At 35.2% G+C, this 9,012-nt stretch overlaps 1 pseudogene; it reads right to left on the reverse strand.

The window, feature by feature from the left end:
- Positions 1 to 2,569: 2,569 nt before the first annotated feature.
- On the reverse strand, positions 2,570 to 2,703 carry LOC145249154 (U2 spliceosomal RNA; annotated as a pseudogene).
- Between the last annotated feature and the right edge of the window lie 6,309 nt (positions 2,704 to 9,012).

The following is a 9,012-nucleotide window of genomic DNA, read 5'->3' on the forward strand; positions in this document are numbered from 1 at the left end:
CAATATCTATATAGATGAAGTAGTTCGGTTTTCCCCCTTTATCTTAAAAGTCCTCTCACTCTTTCAGTGAGGACCGGATAAATATATAACCATTATAAGTACACTGACCTGACACCCATAATTAACTGAATATTACACTCAAATATTTACACCTAACACTGCATTTCACTATTCGAAAATAATGATTTCTCCCCAATAACATTCCGCCGGTTCTCATTGTCCGCGACCATGAAATTCTCTTATTTTGGATCGTACACAGACATACAAAAATGAACTTTGCGGCCCTAATTCAATATGGTTGATCAATCGTAACGTGTTGTTTTACATCTTTTATACTTTACTACTATCGATTTACTTTATTTTATAGACTGATTTTTACAAAACAATTAACCATAACATTAACTTACAAGTTTAAGATGCCATTACGCATTATTTGGGTTGGCATTATTTACATTCTTCCATCGAAAACATACGTCGCAACTTTCTTCATATCACATCCGGTTTCGGCATCTCGAATTAACCGATGCTTACATGAAGTGATTTTTTAAAAATCATTTATACTTTACTATTGTGTTTTTTTCCTATAGTTTATGATGTTAAAAGAATAACCGTAACACTTGGTTAAAATATAAACATGCACGCACGCATTATTTGATTAACAATATTTACAGATTCTTATATTAAAAAAACAACAAAAAAGTATCATCTTTCTTATGGTCATATCCGGTAACCGCGTCCCAAATTAACCAAATCTAACATTAACTAATCTTTTTAAAATCATTTATACTTTACTATCATCGATTTTTCTTAATTTTACAGACTGGTGTTTACAAATTTTAACCATAACCTCGACTAAAAATTTACACATTCAAGTTACATTATTTGGATTTACATTATTTACTCATGAAAGTTCTACTTTATTGAATACTTTGTGATCATCACCAAGAAACATATTGAGGCAATATTTTCTCCGTGAGGTCACAAAGTATTTAATTCAGTAGAACGTTTTGATGGAAAACTGATTCACGAGGATTAAAGTCAGAGAAAATATTTTTTGTTTTGCAATTTTACTTTTTTATCGATTAGATTAACGTGAAAAAAGAAAAACATGTACATTGTGGAATTTATAGAGGGATTTCATAAACATCAACCGAATCTCATATTTATAGAGAGTTGTAGTAGTCACCGACATCAAAGTGGCACTGAGCCTAGATTGTGGTGATTAAGCTAGAAAAATAACATAAAAAAATATAATTTTGTTCACTTCCGAAATTATAAGATAAAATATTTGGGATATTACACAATTTTATATTTCAAGTCTTACTTACGTCCAGATACATTATCATTTTTCAATACTTTTAGTAATGTTTGTATTTTACTAAATTTACGCGTTTTTTTACTTCTTTAGTCTGTCAAATAATTTACGTCTGTAAATACACATTTCCTTTTTATTACATTGCCTACGAAGATATTTATTTGTTTATATATATTTTTTACTATAGTATATTTTTATCTATTTCTATTTTCAAGAATCTTTTACGACATTACTCAAGCATTAATATTTTGAGTACTGCTTTACCTTACCAGCAACTAAGTGGGATAAAAGTGCACTCCTCTCTGCAAGACACTGCCACTTGTCCCCAATTGTTTTTTGGTTTGTTGCTGTTTCAAGTGGGTATGCTGAAAACATATATCAAAGGTGCACTTCAGGCAAATACTCGGACAGTCCCCCGCCTCAGAAAATGTAATATTTATTCCTGAAGCTGGCGAGGTTGGTTGTGTCTATTCAATACGACGTTCTTAACATTAGGAGGTAAGGAGTTTCTATTTCTAAACCTATTATGGCGTTGGGAATAGTCCACCACCACCAACTATAGTTTAATTTTTTATGATTAGAGGGACATGCTTCAACCGGGCATCAAACTGCTAGTATATATATATATATATACTTTAATAATTAAATATCTACAGACACAAGTGTTTCATCCTTTCGGGAATCATCAGTGCAGGGTGTCACGGTTAATGCCAATCGAGAGATTCGACCCCCGGCAGCAAAAGTCATGTCTGACTTCATTAGCAACAATCCAAACCATTCGGTTACCGGCACCCGCGAGAGATACAGATGAAATTAAACATTTAATTTTTAAATGATTTTTAACGTCAGTCAGAGTGATCTAGTCATTATATGACTACATAAATTATATATATACATACAATATATATATATACATATATATATATATATATATATGTGTGTGTGTGTGTGTGTGTGTGTGTGTGTGTGTGTGTGTGTGTGTGTGTGTGTGTGTGGTAGGCGTTCCATGAGTAAATATTTTTCTTATTTCACCCGAATGGATCAGAGAGTATAGAAAATTGCATCGTCTATTTAATAAATTCATGTATTTATGAACTTAAATTTTATCTTTCTTGCGTCTATTTTGGATGTAAACCTTTGAGAAACAACCTATGTTATGATTAGGCATGAGAAGCTGAGGTGAGTCATTGTACCTATTTACTATGCCTCCCCACGGGACAGAGTTAGACACCAGGGTCGTTTTTTAACGTGGAGAAAAGGTACAAAAATAAAAATTGTCTCAGTCGTGAAGGATTTCTCCTCCACCGAAAGAGAACAAGCAAATGAAGTGCAGCATCTAAAGAACAGATACTACACCTTGATCTTAACCAAAAGGCCAAGAAAGAGGTGAGTCATTGTATTTCAATAAAAAAGAATTGCAAATAGTCGTGCTCTTCAACAAGATAAGCAAGTTTTACATTTGAAAGAATACTTATATGACAAACCGCAATTTATGGTAGCATTCTGTTTTCATATCACTTCAATTCATTTTGAGACAAACCAATAAAATTTTCCTTTTGAACGATCCTTTTCTATTTAATTTAAGTACACTGGACATTCGTTTAATTATGCATCATGCATCTTCGGTTTCACGATTATGCTGAAAACTCTATTTGTTGAACAACGTATACTGCATGTGAATAATTATTTAGTGAAAGAAATTTTTTGTACGTGGGAACATTTAGATAGTACACACACGCATATATATATATATATATATATATATATATATAAATGACAAAAGTGTATATAATTTAATGATGTTTACGATTATGTAATTTATTCCTTTAATTACCTTAACATTCAAAATCTCGGACAGCAACTGTTTCATATCGCCAAATAGTTCATTTAATTAATATATCAATCAATCAATCAATAAATCAATCAATCAATCAATCAACCAATCAATCAATATATATATATATATATATATATATATATATATATATATATACATCTTTATGAACAGATACTTATGACTTTTGGAATATATGTTATAAGTAACATAGATGTATTATATTCTTCGTAAAATTTATAATTTAGATTGGGTTACGCCTATTGTAACTGATTAATAAACTAATAGCCCAAACGTAAAATTCCCGTCCGACAATTCGAAAAATAATTAATTTTCCCTTATAATATCCCTACTATTCTGATTGGCTTTGATCAGACCAATTCCTTATTCCAGATTACAATTCTCTTAACAAAAAAAAAAACGAATGTAGAAGCCGTCATCAACATAACGTCTACCAATTGATGATGCCGGACTTTTATATTAATTAAAGCGATTACTGTACAGTATGAAGCTATTTGCTTCTCTCTCTCTCTCTGTCTCTCTCCCTCTCTCTCCATCTCAATCCGAGTTTTCTTCTGTCTGTCTCTAAGTGTGTTTAGAACGAGAGAAGGAGGGGGAAGAGAGAAAGAAAGACAGAGACAGAGTGAGAGCGAGAGGTATATATGTTTGTTTACATTTGAAAACTGTGCCGAAACGAGAGAAAGAAAAAGATAGGCAGTTTGAGAAAACGACATGCAGAGACAGAGAGAGAGAGAAAGATAGAGATAGAGAGAGAGGGGGGAAGAGAGGAAGGAGAGAGAAACATCATCGGTCAGGCAGAGCTAGAGAAAGAGAATTATCGCACCCATGTAACAAAACTTTAACAGGTAATTCTTTTTAAAGTTTTGACATAAATACGTGTAACATTTCATGATGATTCTCCCTTTTTCTCATTTTATTATCCTTCCTTTTATTTATTTTTGACGACATGATACGACAACCTTCATTTGTTTTAGGGTGTCTTCTTTTATTTGTTTTTAAGTTTATTTTATTTTGTTTGATATTTTTTTTGCTAAGTGGTGAGTGAAATATTTGAAACTAAGTAATGCGGTAATTTATAATAATAATAATAATAATAATAATAATAATAATAATAATAATAATATATGATAAATACACGAAAAACATTTCGTTTTATTTCTTGGGATAGGATTCAATATTTTTGTTCTCATTTAAATTTTTGCTTCTTAAAAAAAAATAGAAACGAACTATCTTAGTCGCGGCATCCAGTAAGTAACCAGTCAACATTCCCACAGCTTCAACAGCTAAATGGATGGTTTTTCACCTCTCTCTCCACTCGGGATGCCTACTGTATTCCGATAACCGATCTTACCATGAGGAGTCGGGGGTGTTTATTCCGAAAGCTACTAGTAACATGAGGAGGTAAGACAACAACAACAACAACAACAACAACAACAACAACAACAACCATCGTATTAAGTTTTTTGGGAGGAGTGGCAATCTAACACCGGATAACGCCAGTTAGGAGGTACTGCTAGTCTCGAGTAATATATACATAGGAAAAAACGAGAAACTCATACAAAATTCTTTGAACTATAATTTTAATAAAACAATGTTTGATGACATTCTCTCAGCAATATTATGATGTATTTTATTTTTAAAATCCGAAACTTTAACATAAACCCCAACAGATCACAGACTTTAAAGATCAGTATCTTATCGAGACTGGTATAAGTAGAAGCAAAATATTTTGATGAGTCTGAGAAAAACTACAAAATAAGAAAAGTAATAAAAATCATTTGAAACTTCCTTTCTCGTTTTAGTATTTCAAGTACAGGGTGGAACGAAAAAATTATCGCCCTAGAGAAGACGGCATTATTTCATTTTCCTTTGATAAAAACTTGTTTTCTTTTTGTTGAAGAGAATCTACTTGTTGGCTAGTTGTGTGCAAATTTCAATAGCGATATGAGCCTTCTATTCCGTCTGAAAATGACACAGTGTTCAACGACGGAGATCGGAGACGCGCCACTGTATAACTCATGCTCTCTACCGATATACTCTATAGGAACATGCCCATTTCCAACATCCGAAAAATGTAAATCAGGGCGGTTCGACACTTGATGGCACAGCTTAATGAATTGGCCGGCTAGGATTATGGTCTTTGGTGTTGTTTCAAGTGAGGGCAACATCCTGCCACCTCATATACTCGAAGTCTGTTTGAAAGTCAACAACAAAGTGTGCCTGGATGTGCTTAACAGTGTGGTGATGCCCTGGTGCAATTAAATGACCTCTGGCTGACCATGATAAAGCAGCAGCACTCAGCACCGGTAAACAATTCCAAACAGACCTAGGATTCAGAAGTAGTGCAACGATTTTGTACTTTTCTCTCACTACCCTCTTCATCCCTCGACCTGACACAACCAGACTACTTAATTGGACCATTCGTTGACCACATCACCACATGACCTAGAACTCCAAGGCCAGCCTGACTGCCATCGCCCGCTGAGACCTGCCGGCGCATTTGGAAAAATTCCAGAAAGAACTAGCTTCAGGCAGACATATACCATATCCACATTAGTAATAGTTCCGTTACACTTTCCCTTATCAAATGTAATACAAAAGCTCATAACAACAACGGAAGTCTCATTCTTTGGACAATTGAAACTTAATTCCTTTCACGGTCGAAGTCGCATCCTTGTTCTCTGCCTATCCTGAGAAGGGGGTGGGATTTCTCTATTGATTTATCTGTCGTACATTGCTGCTTCTCGTTGCGTCCAGTAAACGTTTTTTTACTGCTCCTGGACATCGCCGTTTCGAAAAAATTCACCGCTACGCCTTACCTTCACATACAAATTATAATATTGTAATGTTAATTACTAAGCTGGGTTTTTTTGGCGTTATAATGTGTTCGTTTCTTTTGATTTTTTTTTTATTACATTTTCACCCCAAACAAGGCATATTGCCACTTTGGTGTAGGGGGCTACTATCAGGGGAAACATCTACTGGGGTACTATGCAGGGATTAGGGCAGCGAGATGTTGGTTCACGTTGCACTTGAACTTATGCATGTCAGTACAGTTTGGGAAGCAGTGACCTGGAATGGAATTCCAAAGTCTAGCAGTTCTGGGGAAGAAACTACTGGAGTAGAAAGATCTTTTACATCTAGGGATCTCTACAGTGTGGGGGTGGGATTTTGCATCTTGTCGGGTCTGTCGAGGGTGTTCACGTCGTGGGGGCACAAGTGCTTGCAGTTCTTCAGAGCATTCACCATTGTAGAACAGGCAGAGGGATGCAACGTTTCGACGATGGGACAGAGGCTGAAGTTTAGATGCCAGTTTAGGGCCTATCAGATTTGCGACTCTCTTTTGAACCCTGTCAAGGAGCGAGAGACTAGTAGCCGATGCACCGGCCCAAATATGACAGCGATACTCCATACATGGGCGAATAGTGGCCTTATAGAGGTACAGGATACTTTCGGGTGTTAGAAGTTTTCTAGCACGGTAGAGAGAGCCCACCTTCCTTGCAGCGGCCCTGGCAATGCCCTCGATGTAATTGTTCCAACTCATGTTTCCTGTGAACGTTAGGCCAAGGAGCTTGAGAGACGTACTCTCAGATAAAGAGTCATTGGCCATTGCTATAGGTGGTAGAGAGGGTTTCTTGTAATTATTGAATGAAACCAGTTTTGTCTTGGCAGCATTGCACGTTACCATCCATTTTTGTCCCCATTCCACTACTGATTGGAGGTCATCCTCTAGTGTTTCTGCCATTACTTTAGATACATGTTCGTTTGTTTTCCTGTCGTGCCTGCTATAGAGTGTGGTGTCATCAGCATATATACCCATCTCAGAGGCAATCTTGTCGGGGAGGTCATTTATGAATATCAGGAACAGCAGAGGTCCAAGGATAGATCCTTGGGGCACTCCCGCATTTATATCATATTGTTTAGATGTACGACCGTCGAGGACAACCTGGATTTTTCTCTTATCTAAGAAGGATTTAATTATGTTAAGTATTCTACCAGTGATACCGTAAGATCTAATCTTCCTGAGAAGACCCTCATGCCATACCCTGTCAAAAGCCTTAGATATATCTAGAGCTACCGCTCTGCCCTCTCCCGCTTTGTCCAGTGAATGGTATATGCGTTCAGAGATTACAGTGAGGATGTCTGCCGTGGAACGGGCTTGTCTAAATCCATATTGATGGTCGGTCAGAAGTTTAGCATCTATAAGGTGCTGGACTAGAGCATGGTTAATTAAGGTCTCAAACATTTTGGCAAAAAGTGGGAGGAGGCTAATAGGGCGATAATTTAATGGGTCAGTTCTTTCGCCAGAATTCTTGAATACTGGTACTACAGAAGCAGTTTTTCAACAGCTCGGAAAGCAAGATTCATTAAGGCATTTGTTGTAGAGTTTGGAGAGAACTGGAGCTACTTCGGCTGAGCACTTTTTAATAGCACAGCTGGGATGAGGTCGGGACCACATGCTTTGGAAGTGTCAAGGTTTTTTTGGTGTTATTATGCTTTCATCTCTTTTTGGGGGGACAGGGTTCACCATGCTCGTGTGCTATTTTGGTTGGTCAGCGCTTACAGAACTGTAAAATCAACGTTAAAATTATATATTTCTGATTATTATTTATCTATAAAAAACGCCGAATAAAGGAAACAGCATCAGCCGATTCCCAATTACATTCCTCATCGTTTCCTTTTACGATATATAGTAAATAGATAATGTAGTAATTAAATAGGAAATGCTTATGAAGTATATAATCAAATTCTTTAATTTTTCTCAACCGAAGTGTATACTATGATAATCTAATTTCTATTTGTAAAATGAATAATCTCTTGAAATATACCACTTAGCACAATAATAATGTAATAAAATAATTACAAATTTTATCACTTTCCCTCAATGCTTAGGACACCAAAATATGCCATTCCCCACCATTACAAAGTAAAGATATTGCCTTAAATTCTTCTTCTCCGATAGGTTGATAAGTGACCCATGGAAGATCACAGCGTTAATACCAACATACATCAGGATTCTGTTCTGAACACAGCTATCTTCTATATTTTCATCAATAATCTACCATTCGCAGTGTTGTAGTTTTTTTTTATATCATTTGTAATGTTTAATTTTTTTTGGTATGGGAGGCGGATTGTTCTTACTATGTTGTGTTTTATCTATTTGGTCTTCTTCACTATTTTATTTGGTCTTCTTATACTCGGCCACTATTTTATTTGGTCTTACAATTATTGTGTTTTGATTCGGTCTTGATGGTGATGCTGTGCTCTTTCTTATTTTGTCCGACTATGCTCTGCTCCTATTTTCATTTTGTCTTAAAATATTGTAGTTATTTTTGTTTTGATGTGACTTTACTATGCGATGACCTTTTTTTTATTTGATCTTACTGTGTTCCAGCGCCTTTTTTCTCTGACAATGTTGTGGTTCTTTTTTTTTATTTGGCGTTACTATGATGTGATCTTGTTATTTATTTGGTCTCACTTTGTTCTGATATTTTTGTGTTTGGCTCATTTGTTTTGATTTGGCCTTACTATGCTTTCTTTACTTTGGTGCCACTATGCTCTGATGCTATTTTTATTTGGTCTTACGAGGTTGTGGTTCATTCGGTATCGATTTCGTTTTAAAATGTTCCGGTTAATTTTACTAATAATTTGCAGAGAGATGTTACAACTTATTTTAGGAACTTTGTATTTCAATAAATAATCAATGAAAAACTAAATGAACACACCAACATATATAACTCACGAGAATTTGATATAAAGCAAATATTAATACATTATTTAACTATAAACATGCAATAGCAATACATCGAAGTAGCCTCTTTATTCGAGTTCTTTGTCAATA

The sequence above is a fragment of the Euprymna scolopes genome, chromosome 27 (assembly GCF_053919585.1).
Source record: "Euprymna scolopes isolate OS-2025 chromosome 27, ASM5391958v1, whole genome shotgun sequence".
NCBI classification, from domain to species: Eukaryota; Metazoa; Mollusca; class Cephalopoda; order Sepiida; family Sepiolidae; genus Euprymna; species Euprymna scolopes.